Genomic DNA, 15,699 nt, shown 5'->3' with positions numbered 1-15,699 from the left:
CAGGTCCTGTGTGATTCCTGTGGGAATTCAGGCATCTAGCTTGATGCTCTACTGGGTGATTTTATTAGGCCAGTGTGAATCATGGCTGATGAGATACTGCCGGTCATGCCATCCAATCCCTATCATAACCAACACATGGCCATTTCCTTTATTTAATCAAACCTCAAAACACCCCTGGTATGTTTTGCTTTCAAGCCAAAGTAATCTGGATCCTGTTTCTATTTCAGAATGTCAAAATCAACACAGAGCTGTGTGTGCTGGGGGTGTTGTAACAGAGGAGGGGAGGGAAGTCAACAGTTGTGGGTCAACAGTGGCTGATTTACTGGAGTGGTGACAGACAATCTATTTACCCACAAAGTTGAATCTCCCCCTCACCTTGACAACACAGTAAATAATAATCAAGGATTCAGTCATGTCAAATTATAGCTCCTCAGCCAAAGCAGATAGCTCATCCCCAGCCTCAAACAAGTATTCATAGTGTGAAAAAAAATGACAAAATGACATACAAGAAATAATTCCCATGCACTGTTCATGCTTGGGAGCATGTCAGCTGCATGTATGCAGGGCTGTAATATCTTGGCATCTGCTTCATCAGAGGGTTGTGCTCGGCGGGTAACTTACTTTCAGAGCACGTATTTTCACTGAACCACTACCTAGCAACCACTGGGGACAACAAGCAACCTGCAGCTCTAAACCTCTGCTGATGCCTCCGATGCTCTGCCAAGCACACACACATTTCCACAGAAGCATATATTACACCACACACTAGAGAATACTCCTTGAAACATCGGCACACACTTGGTCGCTTGAAATACGATCACCATAATAAAGTCATAATGAATCACGGGGAGCAGTCTTTACAGAATTGAGAAAAAGATACCTCAAAAGGATCAGAGTGTTATGCTCTGTTTTTTAATACAACATGAAATAGAATAAAACCCCATCTGATCATATGCCAGCGCCAGATCGATGATGCCTCAGGGAAAGGCCTGGCCTTGCTCCAAACCAGATACAAAACTGGGGAAAAATACTACTTGAATCCATGGAAGAAGAAGTTTTTCTAAGGAGTGAAGGGAGATTGAGCTTCTCGACTTGAGAACATCCTGAAAATTGCATTTATGTTACCTGAGTGATGAAAAGGCCCAACGGCCTCTGAGAGGGGTTTTATCATCTCAGACACTGCCACTGCTCTGAATGGGATTCAGGACAGTACATTTCCCCCGGAACGTCTATCTGAGAGCAAAGTTCCTGTCCATTAAACCAACTTTGATTTATTCAAGAGAAATGAAAAATGAATTGAGCCAACTTTCCTCCCTTTCCTTTCTTTTAACCTCTCAGCCCCTCCACGACTTTTGCACTAGTAATGTGGTTCATACAACGGGTAATTTCAGCCAAACAATCTGACATGTCAAAGGCCCATTTCAGTTGTGCTCATAATTCACACTGTGGCCAATTCAGATTTGACTTGAGCACTGAACAGCTTCAGTTGTTTGTTAGGTCAGCCCTCTGCAAGTTGAAACCATGTGTTGAAATGTCCACCCTTACATTATCATACACAGATTCTGACTGTGACTCAAGTCCATTTGTGCCCTCTTTATGTATGCATCAAATCATGCAAATTATCTGCAATACCCTTCAGTTTCATATTGTAAAACACGATATCTGCATGTTAATAAATGCTGAGGACAACAAGTCCTCAGGCAACAAACAAACAAACAAACAAAAAAAAACAAACAAACCAAAAAAAATAATAGATGATTAAATAAATAAATAAAAAGGAGCAAAGTCTTGTAGCAAACTTCATCACTTTTTAGAGAGCACCACATCCTGGTTAATTCAGCAACCTGTTCCCATGTCTACTATTTTTATTTATTTATTTATTTTTTTATTCATTATTATTGTTTTAATTTTAATCTCTTATTTTTATAATAGCCCTTTTAGGCATGGATGTTGCAAATTAGCATTTGCTACAAACACTATGTAGATTGCATTGGTCCCGATCAAATAAACCATAAATAAATAATAAAGCAATAACCAATATCATGAAAATGAATGAAATCATTAAAAAATAAGAACCTGAAAATGAAATCATTCAGTGAATGCCTGGGATGCACTTTAACACGCTGACCTTTCTCTGACCATATTCCACCCTTATACACTCGTATACAGCTTCATTTCAGACGATTCAATTTTTAAGGAATCATCAAAGGGGACAGAGCAGACAGCATGCATTGGGGTGGAGGCAGTACCATTTAAATATTCAATGGACGCCCAGTGCACCCCAGCATTTCCTCGTGAAAAGGGCTTCAGTCACTGAGGTGTGCTATGTCGTTCGAATCCATGTGACTCCAGATAATGTTCCGCACTCCCTTCTCTTCCTTGACGGTAATGTTTTATGTACACGTAAGGTGCCGTTCGCAGGTGCATTAGCTAATACAGCCAAATCAATTGATCACTCGTGACATTTGCATCATCTGTTTCTCAGAGTTTGGAAGTCAATCTAATTTATTCTACAGGAGCAGAGACAGAGCAGCCTTCTCCTCCTCTGGGTTTGAAAATTGACTTGTTCATTAAGGTATTGTCGGAGTAGTAGGCCAGGGGCTCCATCTGAGAAATACGCCAGAGTGATGAATTAAGAGAGCGTATGATTACAGATCTGGGCGACATATCAACCACAGAGTAGGACTGAATAGAACAGAATGGAGCAGCACGGGGAGCTATAGGATCTAGGTAAATCAGGCATCACAGAACTGGTTTGAGCATTTTTAACATTTGCCTATTCAAGAAAATTGGAGTAAACACCACCAAACGTTACGTTCCAGTTCAACGCAGTCACAGCTGAGGTTAAGTGCCTTGCTCAAGTGTAGTTTTGACAATGGCTGCTGAGGGGGTAAAGAAGGTTTCCTCTCATAATTTGAACTTTAAACAACCTTTGAACAAGCCCACTTCTTTGTTTTTCAGTACGCTGCTGCTTCTGTCTTACAAGCATAATCATACTGGGTAAAAACAGACCTGGATAAATACAGAATCCTTTTTAATAAGACCTTAAAAAATCCCTACAATCATAAAAGAAAACTGTAAGAAGCTAATCCCTTTCCTCTACTGAGAAACACATGCACAAAGACATTTCAATTTAAGACCACACTCCATTTATTTCATTTAGATTACTTGCTATTTATACTTTTTTGTTTATGTACTATTCTCCTCCTTGGTGACTTTTGATGTCATTAATATGTCTGTTTGCTGTTTTGATATAAATTTTTTTGTCTTTCTCTTTTTGGGTGCAATATTTCTATAAGCCCCTAAGGTGTTTTCTCATCTCACCTGCACAGTTTACATTTATTTCTCTCTCTCATTTCTCTTTTCACAGTGTTTTTAATATTTATTTATTTATTTGTGCAAATAAACCAGTCTGAGCTAAAAACCTGGCAGGAGTGTTTGTCTGTGAAGTTGTCTCTCTCACTTTCTCTCTCTACAAACGAAAATGCTGAAGGTGATACTCAGCAAAAAAAAAAAAAAAAAAAAAAAAAAAAAAGGAAAAAAGGCAAACGGGTGGCTCTGGAGGCTTTTCCCTGTGGTCAGGAATAAATTGTGCAGAGTGTGATTGCTTCCGTTCCACCCCCCTTGCAGTAATTATCACACAGATTCCTTTCAAAGGTAGTTAATTAGGATTGGAATTAACTTGAGGACATGTAAAATGAACAAGCGAACATGGGAAGGATAGCTTAGTGAGGAAAGGACCCCTCTTCTAGTTAGGAATGGGATAGGGATTTAATTCAAATTAAATCCATACGTGGGAAGGGTCAGAAATGGGGAAATCAAGGCAAACATCATGCTTGTGGTGCTGTAACAGTAAAGACGCTGGTCCTCCAGGAAACTAGGGGATGCCTAGGCTCCGTAAAGACATCAACCAATAGTCATAGTGCTCAAGGCTTTGTCATAAATCTACTGAGACTTGTAATTTGCTGCTCAGTACTGCAGCTGCAAAGCCTCTTTTTTCTGTTATTCTGGGAGGCGGTCTGACATCACTCTCCTCAAAACCTGCAAACATCACACAACTCCTTAACACCTGCCTTTTCATATGGGCTCTGAGAGTTTGACGAAGCCAACACTTCCAATCAAGAGCCTTCAGTGCAGGGCTCACATTTGCAGCATCTCTGATCTCTAAACCAGATGATAACAGCTAGTCACCTTGCATGATTATTGAAAACTGTTGTGCTGGGGACAGCTGCTAGCTTGGGAAAAGTCACTGTTCAACTATACATGGCAAGGGTAGCAGTAGTGCTATAAGAAGGCCATATTTAATTGCCAAATGCCTCAATCATGTGAAGAGGCCTTGAGGTTATGTGCGGGGCTCAGATGACAACTCCCCTTGCTGTGATGAAGGAGACAAATAGCTTTCCTGACAAATATGTTCAACCTGTTCACTCACATAGACCAACATGGTGAACATATGACAGCCTCACAGGCTGCCAGCAAATCCACACTAACCCCATTTCTCATAGCATCCAAATAGCAGGCTCGCTGCTGCTAAACACCCCTGGACTGTATGCCATTTCCTCCTCAGCTGGTTGTGAGCGACTGTGGCAAATAGTGAGAGCTAGGACAGCCAATATTTATGGGCCTCTGCAAAGCAGGCTATCGAGAATTTACAGTCACCCCACACAGCTCAATGTGCACTCTCTTTATTGTGGTATAAACAACGCTGAACACTGAGGGGAAGGACAGTGGAGTCGAGACAGAAATAAACACACATTTGAAACCTGCTGTAAACCTATCAGTCGTCGAATCTGAAGCCACTTGTGCGTCCTCTAAAATCAGGCCTCTAAACTGCACTGAACATTATCTGCAATGACACAGTGCTGAACCAATAACAGTTGGTGTTGCTGAACATCTCTTGTCTCGATGTTCAGAATGATAATAAAACACTCAAATTGTTATTCTGTCTCTGTTCCCACAGTGCCCTATCAGCGTTTATATCTTTGACAACACATTACCCTGTAAGCTCCCAAAAGACAACCAAACCAATTTTAATACAAGCCTGAAAAGTGACAGAAAATAACATCATCCAGCAGCCACGCTGTCCAGGTCTATTCCCCGATTCATGACAGCAAAGAAGTCAGGATTTTTACCAAAACAGCGACCTGCATTTCATTACCTGTTATGCTTTGGAACGCAAATTGAAAACAAAACACACGGTGACCTGGGAATATATTCAGAGCCATACAAGCCTCTGCGCGGCTGTGGGTTTCATTCCTCTCCCATGGCAATGTAATCAGAAAGGGCCAAATGAAAAGCTTGTGGTGGGTTGTTACAGGAACTAGTTTACATCATAAGCTCTGCGGTGTAGTCAAGAGGGAGCTCACACACATATGCTCACTCATACACTCACACACACACACACACATACATACACAGCAATAACCACACACTGAACAGCTATAGTTCTTGTCATAGCACTAGAATCTGAAATTATTCTCCAATGCCAAACGTCTGGCAGAGCACACATGTAAATCACAAAGAAGCCAAATCCAGCCAGTGCAGCCCACAAAGCAACCTGACCCCTGAGTGCATCAGTAATGCGGGTCAACAAGCATTATTGGAGGTGGGGGGCTGGTCGAGACCGACACTGGCACAATATCTCTTGGTCAAAGTGATAAATTATTATAAAATATGATAAAAGGTGAGGGCTGTAATGGCAGAGGGCATGAAACTTTTGCTTTTATTCCCAAATAAAAGGATCTTTATGAGGTGCACTGTGAGGCCAATGTAAAGGTATAGGTGAAATATGTGGATATAAGACTAGATAATATAATTTAAGTTTTGATCATTGCCTGTGCTCATCTACTGACTTCTCTTTTTCTTTCTTCTTTTTTTTTGTCAGTTCTATTGGCGAGGGAGTGAGGAGCTGACAAATTGATGTTTTATCACTTGATCATATGTGTTGTGTGTTCGTGTCTTTTTCTTGTCTTTGTGTGTGTGTGTGTGTGAGTGTGTGTGTGTGCGTGTGTGTGTGTGTGTGCGTGTGTGTGCATGTGTGTGTGTATGTGTGTGTGTGTGAGAGACGGCACATGTTTTGAAGTCTTTGTGGGCTGAAACAGGCTGATCTTAGAGGCTGTGTGTGTGAATTTGAGGAGCTCAATCCTGCTGGCATCTGCCACCATAGTGAATCATCATGCTTGATCTTTGTGCTCTATTATAAAGCTAAAAAGAGGAGCAATTTTGGACATATTTGCATGACGCTACTGACGGCATATTAGTAAGTAAATAGCACTTCTCAAAACCAAAAATATGTGAGAGGAGGAAGACGAAGGGGAAAGGGTGAGGAAGAATGAGGAAGGCAAGATGAGGGAGGATCTTTGATCGTCCAAGATGCCTGACTGTGCGCTGGCTTTGGTAAGCATGCAGGCGCATAAGCAGAACTGACCGAACACACACACACGTGCACGCACACGCGCGCACACACACACACACACACACAAATGAAATCACTGACCCACTGTGGGATGCCAGTCAATCAGTAGTCAATGTTCTCCTCTTGCCTAGCTCCCTCCATCTTGCTGTCTCTCTCTCTATCTCTCTCTCTCTCTCTCTCTCTCTCTCTCTCTTTCATTCTCTCTCCATCGTCCCTCATTAGTTAATTTCAGTTCAGTTAGCTTGTCAGTACATTTTTACATGTGTTGCCAAAGCGAAATGAAAGCATGATTAAAGAATTAAATGGTAAAAGAATGACAGCAACAACAATTGATCAAAATCTAAATTTATCCATCAGCATGGTTTACTCAAGCAGTCGCTGTTTCATCATATCTTAAAAGCATTTCTTAAAAAGATTATGTCTGCCTTTATTTCAGCTCCCTCTATTGTCTCTTTCCGCCCCCCTCCTCCCCTCTCCTGGTCTCTCTCTCATTTCCAGCCCCAGGAGTCTTGGTTCCTGCCTCAGTCGTTTCATGGTTGCCTCCCTCCATTGGCAGGTTCAGGATTGAACAGATTTGTTAGCCCGGGAGGTGTGTGGGTCCAAGTGTGTATGGGGGGAGGGGGTTCTAATTACACATGTAGCTAAGAAGCATGAACACAAATCAACCTTCACACTCCCATGCCATACTATACATCCTCATTATGGTACCTACTGGAGAAAGAGCACAATGGGACAGGAGTGTTTACAGGGGATACAGCTGTAACACATCCTGACTGGTTGGTGTAAAGATTTCTGTCCGGTACCCCCCCCCCCCCCAAAAAAAAAAAAAAAAAAGAAAAAAAAAAAGAAAAGAAAAGCGGAACTGAATGATCAAAATAAGTCAAGACACGTTCTCTGCGGTCTGTTTCCTCAAGTGTGATGTGTATAGAAATGACTTGGCTGTTATACTGCAGGCCTCCTATCAGCCAATACAAATGCATGACCACAGTCAGAGCCAGCACAAGCAGGGAATTGTGTGCTGAGAGATCATGGACAGCAGGGAGATGTGCCTTCCATCTTGTTTTGACCACTGCGAGGGCATCACTTTCACAGCAAATGGATGTATTTTGTAATTTCACTATTTTTAAAGACAGTGCTCAATCCATAGCAAATATTACTGTATGTTCGGGTAGCAAATCATATTCTACCGTGAACTGATAGATGGATAAGTATGGATAAAGATAGACAGACAGAAATAAACTGAGAATAATCTCCCAGCGTCATTTCACCTCGGTCTGCTCCCATTACATATCTACTTCAGCTATTACACACAGTGCGGTATACACTCCTGGCACTACTTGGTGTGGTCCTACAGCCTGCAAGGAGACAGGGTCTTTAATATTTCAGTCAGACTCCCAGCAGACTGATGGCTTACAGGGGCAGCCATGCAGGGCGTACAGCCAAGGTTAGCTGTAACATCAGCGGCCCTTCATTTGTACCTGCATCCAAGGAGATCAGCCTCTACTACACCCAGAGAAAGCATTGTTCCTCTCAGGTTCTTTGAGTAGGGAGATGGTAACTGGTAAATCAGAGTAATGGTACTGAAAAACCAGTACCATTATTCTACCAGTATGGTTCTTGAAAAGGTATTTTAATATTGCTGGTTTGACACATTTTATGCGGAATTAATTAGAATTAGAATTATTTTTTCTGCAGCACTATAAAAGGTCTATACAGAGCCATTGGTTTGTGCTATAGCATGTGTGACAAATTTCTATCCAAATGGATTAAGTCATTCTAATTTGAGCATAATTATTTACACAGATATAAGTAAAATAAACTGGAACAGTCAAATTAGATGTCCGCAGTTTGTGCATACAATGCCAACGCATTTTAAAGGACTTTGTCTTATTTGTGCCTGGATGACAAATATTGATCAAACTAAAATAATTCAATCAAATAATATTTGGTGACACAGATCAGACAAAAAACTTATCTTATCTATTTCAGCCTAACAAAAATATACTATAATATGTTAACTTCTTCTTCTTCTTCTTCTTCTTCTTCTACAACTACTGATTATTCTTATTATATATCTTCTTATTATTTACTTTTTCTTAATAAAATTCTATACATGTTTGGTTGTTTTTAATAATTACTATTAAAGATTTTTTAGTATATAGACAAGGATTCTTTATAACACCACATAGAATTAAAGAATTTATTCACATATCAATACGACCTGCCTTATTTACAGAGCACTTTCATGAAAGACTGAAACGTGTGCTTAAGGCAATAAATATAATATTAAGAGATGAGATTGAAAAGAAAACTGCAAATAATACAAAACATGATGGTTACTTGGCTATTAAAAGCTAGGCTAAATAGGTGAGGTCATGATTATATTAAGCCTGTGGTGGTCTGGCAGACGGGGGGTGAGCTCTGTAGATACTGTGGTTCTGCTGTGGTACACGCTGAGAGAACCATTTTCTTCATGTTGTGTAGAAATCTCTCCAGACCACAGCCAGCAGCAGGAAGAGCTTACACTCTAATAGCCTCAGGTTGATCAAGGATTGTAAAATCCAAAGTTAGCAAATCAGCATTTTTAGGTTCCTTTCTTCTACAGGAAATATCCCTGAAGTGTTTCTGGAGGAACGGCAATATGTTCGGTTCATCTGTTTATAAAGAGGAAGCTTCTACTGAGCTCCTCTATACGGCTTCCTGCAGGGAAAGTCTCCTCCCTGTTGCCCATTTCCAAAGAGAGGTCAGAGGTCAAGGTCAGCTACAGAACAGACACCCTAGAGCTGGTAGGAACCTGGGATGTTTCTCATCCCCTTATTTTGCCCAGTTATTTGCCCTCCTTCTATCTCCACTTTGTATCTTAGTCCATGGGAGAAGCGAGTGAAGCAGGCAAGGAAGAGTCGAGAGAAAAGTGAGAGGAGTTGAGGCAAGAGGCACTTTACAAAACCATGCATCCTTGTTCACTCAAGCCTCACTTTAAAGCACCATCAGTTATTTATGACATGTTTCAAATCTGTAGGCTGCTACAGACATTTGTCCTACCGGACTGTTTATGATATGAAATCTGATAGAACTTATTTTTCTGTTCATCTTTTACTAGTTTGATGTCTCAAGGTTTTTTAAATAAAGAAATACAATAAGTCATCCCACTTTGTTGTGAAGCACTCTATAACTGCACTGTGTACTACTACTACTACTACTAGCAGTAGTAGTAGTAGTAGTAGTAGTAGTAGTGCTACTAATAATAATAATAATAACAACATGATGATGGTGAATATTGTTGTTGTTGTTCTTGTTCTTGTTGTTGTTGTTGTAACATGTAGATCTACAGTATCTGAAAGCCCCTATAGCCTAGGGGCTGCAGGCTCTGATTGTCTGCCTTCTGTTTCAGTTTGTGCCCAAAATACACAGCAAAAGTTGAAACTCATCCATAGAACTGCATATGTGGGAAGATGAAGGTGTCTAGACACAACAGTTTGTAATTTAAAATATTTTTTTAAAAGAAATTTTAAAAGAGTTTATAACGCAAACTGATCAGGTTCAGGCTCTGATTATTTAATTATTCCTGTGGGTTTGATAGGGTTGGGCTCTGCTCTGTGGTAGATAAGCAGCATTACAGCTTTAAATTAAATAAACTTTAACTTGAATGTGCAGGCAGGTGGGGGGTCTCACTCTTCCTCAGTGTGGGTCTAATGTGTGTCAATTTAGAAACTGCTGACAAGGCCAAGAAAAAAAAAAAAAACTAAACTCAGGGGAGGTTTCTAGTGCAGCAGGCATCATGTAGACAGCTTGTGTTTTATCCACTAAAGAGGTGCTTGTATACTTGCAGTTCAGTTGGCATTTGGTCCATCAGCACTGACAGTTCAGTTGCGCTTGGCAAAATCAGATATTTTTCTCATGGAAAACTTGGACTGGTCTCAGCCTGGACACAAATGTGGGTTACACCTGTGTTTCCTCACTCAAGCCTCCTCTCTCCTTGCTGCTCACATAATGTTAATAGCGGGTAGAGCTCGATTTCCAGGTCACAAGCTGGAAGACGGAGGAGCATGAACAAGGAAAATAAGTGAATGGGATGCACCTCCAGTGTCTTGCTTAAGGACACTTCTGCAGAGCAGGTGGTTGCTGTTGGTGTTTGATGATTTCTACAGCTGACCCATCTGGGGTTCTCCAATGGTTACCCCAAGGCCTGTTTACTTTAGAGAGACTGTTTATTGAACTAATAAAAGCACAAGTTGCTATATTCCCATTTTGGAAAATCAAATGTTATGTTCTAATGTGCATTTTCTAACTAAAGGACTCAAAAAAAGAGGGCAACAGAAAATCAGATGATCATGATTCCAAGTTGTTTTTTTCATTTTAAATGCCTTGGCATTATATTTGATACTTTAGCGACTTAATTAATTCAAGCTGACCTTAACACAACATGCCATAGTCTCTAAAAATGACAGCAGGTTTACACCTACATACAGTGTGTACTGAAACCTATCATTACTTTCTTCTCCAACTTTTCAAGACCTTGAAATAACTAAATTAGCTTTCCACACTTTTTCAGATTTCCACTCCTGCGTAGGTAAAGCCTGTGGTTGTATTGTCATATTGTCTTTCTCCACATGGAAGCATCATCCTGCTCAAACATCCTGCAGGATATGTCATACTGGATGTACAAGAGCGCACAGACATTTCAAACAAAACAAACATCAAAACTACACCGAAGGCGACTACTGTGGGCGACACATTCTAAAACTGAGCACATCATTACCCACTGTGGGCTGTCAGTCAGTGCCATCTCCATTGGAATTGGGGTGCTAAATTTAACTTTCCTACTAGCCCCTGTGAACACATCTGTGTCAGTATCAACAGAGAGAACTGTGGACTTTGTGTAAAGCTTGATGAAATCCCACTGTCTGAATTTTCTATAACTCATATAACCAAAACTTCTTTTGTGAGGAGCTGGGAGAGATGAACTGGGACGCTTCAGAGAAACCTAAACATGATATGAGGAAGACCGTTAGCATTGAATCAAGATGAAAGAAGGCAAAACTAAAATGTAGGTCGCCTAATCTGGCTCACTGTGACTGGGGGGTACCAAGAAAGAAAAAGGGAGGCAAACCAACTAATGCAGCCAATTAAACTTGCCCAGCTTTCCCCCCTCCCTCAGCAAACACTTCAAAGTGCTGCCATCAGCGAATGGCAATAAAGCGAATGAGCTAGCTGTAAATGGGCCTGAATGCTGAGGATGCTGAGGCAGGGGGCTGTCAAATGATGCTCATCACACTGAGAAAACATTGGGCCCAGGTGTAAGGGCAAAATGGGAGTCCAGTACCTTGAGAGCAAAGGCAACAAACGCCCTCTTAAGACTAGACTCTAAAGTTAAAGCAGCGGTTACTGCAAATGGACCATACCATTAACAGGCGATGCGGTGGATGACTGTGTTTGTGTGTACTGCGAATGGAAAGCTACATTATTAACAGTCTGTGTAAGACTGTCTTGGAATAAAGAGCAATCTCACAGCAGGAGCTCTGAAATGACAACCTCTCCTGATGTTGAGCAGCCACCTACATTTGGCTGTTATTTCACCAAATCTGTGGGAACAGGTGAAATGGAGTGGAGGCCCGGTAAGCTGGGAACAGCCAGCTCCATAGGGGACGGGCACACTGAAAGATTTTTATTTTCCAGCTCCAGGTAGCAGTATTTCAGAGAGCAGAATCAAGGTGTCTCATTACACAAAATACATTTCACACAAATCCCTTCCTTTACATAAAACCCTGAAGTTTCCTCTCTTGCTTTCTTCCATTTGCTCAATGCTTTCAAAAATGTTCTCTCTCTGTCCATCTCCCTCTCTCTCTCTATCTCTGTACCCCCTCCAGAGTCCAGCTGTTTTGTGTCCCGCTGGATGATCGCAACAGGATGATTTCCACACCAATCTGAGTGTCATTTAAATAAACATCAACAGGAAATGTCAGACGGAGCCTGCAAATAATGCCAGAGGCTTATCCACTTCCACCACTTTACAGAGGGAAGAGGAGGCATAGAGCTTCTCTCTCTCTCTCTCTCTCTCTCTCTCTCTCTCTCTCTCTCTCTCCCTCCCTCTCTCTCCATGCTGTTTCAATAACCCCCATCCAGCCATCACTGGTTTGGCTATGTCCATTTCATGTAAGCCAGAAAGGCCAGTGGACTGCTCCCAGGAGGGGGTCCAGGCTCCCAACTCTTCTCCTGAATCGAGCTCTGGAGGGTTTTATCATAAGACAGACAGTCTTTTCTATGTTCTCTAACAGGCTCAATGCTACGGCCAACTCCTACTGTGATTACTGTTCCATTGACAGCCAGACTGGAAGTTGTAAGTGTGAAGATATGTGTGTGTGCCTGTCCCCATGTCTGACAAAAAAAGACATGAGAATCTAGGTTAGATTTTACATGCTCATGGAAAATGGCAGTTTCCACTTGCTTTAAAAGAATTACAGAAGCAACGGTAGCTTGTTTGGAATCAATGGAAGACTGAGGTAGTTAGAGTAAACAGCGATAGCCGCCATGGGTGAACAGACAAAGGGAATAGCGCCACCTACAGACACTCAAACTTCATCAACAGGAAATCCAAGAAAAAAAGATGACTCAGTGCTGGACAAACTGATTGATAGGTGGTGACAGGTGATCTCTGGGAAGTGAAGTGCAGAAACACCACAGCAATAACTGCTTAGCACCACAGATGGACACACACACACACACACACACACACATACACCAAGAGTGATGTGTAAGTAAGACATTTTTTTCAACACTACCATAAATCTTCTCATGACGCTGTCAGAATCAATCAAAAGGATCTTGAGCCCAAGGTCTCTAAAGCCGGTTGCATGAACTGTTTTTTTTTTTTTTTTTTTTTTTTTTCCATGGCCCTGTATACCCACAACTCTCTGTTCTCTCCTTTGTATTTGTGCTGCTAAGCTGTTGGCAGTGCTTGTCATTTTGTTTCGTAAGTGATAGCAATTACTATTCCAGCACCCTGGATCAAAGAGACACCAAAAGGAGGTTTTTAGATGGGAGAAAACACCAAACACTGCATCCCCCCTTCTGTTTACACTGATAGAGGCTGAGGCCTGGGAGGCAGTGTGGCTCTGACTGACAGAATGAGAATACACCACCTTTAATCCTAGAGAGGAGAGGAGAGAAGAGGCGAGGAGAAGAGAGGAGAGGAGAGGAGAAGAGAGGAGAGAAGAAGAGAGAGGGCAAACCGTACCATTAACCAGGAGGCTCCGTCCTGCTCACAGTGAATTTATCAGATTACTGACTCTTCTTCAGGTGCGGGATGGTTGGAAGCACTGAGCCGAGCCACAATTACAATCCTCATAATTAGACAGGAGGGGCTTGACTTCGTTTAAGGTGCTTGTTCAAGACGTCGCCATGTTAAAACACTGTAGACTGTATCTTTATGCTCCCACATCAGTGATCCTATAGATTTCTTCATTTACAGAGTGCAAGCGGGTTAAACTGAAACCACTGGGGTGAAGTCAGACCACGGTATCCTACGAGTAACACAGGCAGGCGTGTGACTGCGTGTGGAGGCGACTGCAGCCCCGGTTTTTGATTTAGGCTGACAACATGGGTGTATTTTTCACATAACAATATTGCCCAGTGCAGCTTTAATGTGATATGTTTGTTCAGCCTTGTTCTATCTCATGTTCCTATCTGTATTTATGTACTTTGAGGCTCCGTGAAACACTTTGTGATGAATCTGATAAAAGTGCTTTATAAATAAATTTAACTTGACTTAAATCACTGCAGCAAAAAAGGATGCAGGAGTTCACAGCAGCACTAACTGTTCCCTTGGTCCTGTGGGAGTTGCACAATATTTCAGTGCTAACAAAGGACTGTGAAATCAACTACTTGCAGTTTCTGACACACCAGAGACTGTAATACGGCTGAGCCTGTGGGTATTATATTCTATACATCTACATGTTGCTTATGTTGGCAGTATCAGCATGAAAAATGGTTCCTGTCTGTTTGGCAAGCACCTTTCTTAAAGCATCTCTCCCAACACCCAACACTTGTAACAAAAGGATGTAATGACCAGACCAATTAGGAAGCATTGGTTACCCAGTCATTTCATGCCTGCTTCTTTTCCTGGGATTGCTCCAACCATTAATTAGCATCTCATTTCTTACAGTCTTTGTGGTAGATTTGCTGTTCAATTTGGTATTGTGATGGGAAATAAATAAAAGCCAGCAGCTAAGTGTGAAATGTTGTGGCTGTGGCTGATATGTTGCTCAGTTCCTGCAGCCACAACCAGTGGTTGGTTATCTGCCAACCACCTCTATCAGACATAGGGAATGCTGGGAAAAAGTGAAAACGGCTGATGCATTCTAGTATCTCACTGTGGCCACTGGAGGCCAAAAAAAGTTAAGTTCTTGTCATCTACTGAAGAAGTAAAATATTCCACTGAATGGTTTGTAGTCACTCGATTTCCTCTTTCTTGCTCTACAAAGATTCTCTTTTCTCACTACAGCACCCCGTCGTCTTTCTTTTTCTGGCAATCCCTTTTAAATGATTGTTCAGTCAGAATGGTGTGAAGACACTGTGGCTCTGACCTTTGCAGGATTTATTTCTGGTTGCTTGTAATTCCGGTGATCTAGGATTTGAACCATATTCGAATTGTTGCCCTTGTTGTAAGTCACTCTGAATAACAGCATCAGCTAAATACTTTAAATGTAAATGTAAATGTTGTTGCCCTGGTCACGGTTTTACACTTGTAGCAGTAATGTCGGATAAAACTGCAGCGTGGTGATGAGCCCGGTCCGACAGAGTGCTTTGCCTCCCTCCTCCCTGGACGATTCTCCCTGACAGGCGGAGGACAGCTTCCTGGCCCTCCTCCTCATGTAGTAATGGAGGTCGGATGCTGCTTTTCCGCATTTCTGCCCACATTAGCATCTCCAGTTAATTGGCACCATTTGCTCAATGGCATCGCTTGAGTTTGTAAATTACTTTTACAATTGTCACTAATTATCAAGCTCGATGAGTGGAATTGGCATGATTGGTCCCCAGTGGAGCAGAAACACAACAGGCGGAGGATTAAGACTCTGGGGGCAGGAAGAGGAGCTGGCTAGCCGAGAAATACAGTAGCACTACATGCTAATCAGCAGAGGATTACATACAAATGATGCCACTGTAACACTCCCTCCTCCTGCTGCATGTTTGTTGAACTGCTGCTGCACTTTGGCTCGAACCCCAAGGGGAACAGTTTAAATTACAGTTTTGCTCTCTCTCTCTCTCTATCACTCCATTTTTTGTCT

The 15,699-nt window shown here is 41.8% G+C and overlaps 1 protein-coding gene across 1 annotated transcript in view; it reads right to left on the bottom strand.

Annotated features, from left to right (window-relative positions):
• The window catches only part of ntrk3b (neurotrophic tyrosine kinase, receptor, type 3b), a 186,190-nt gene that overhangs the window by 41,049 nt on the left and 129,442 nt on the right, over positions 1 to 15,699 (bottom strand). The window lies entirely within an intron of this gene.

This window comes from Myripristis murdjan, chromosome 3, assembly GCF_902150065.1.
Source record: "Myripristis murdjan chromosome 3, fMyrMur1.1, whole genome shotgun sequence".
NCBI lineage: Eukaryota > Metazoa > Chordata > Actinopteri > Holocentriformes > Holocentridae > Myripristis > Myripristis murdjan.
Note: the sequence above shows the minus strand (reverse complement) of the source record. Positions and strands in the feature narration are given on the sequence as shown.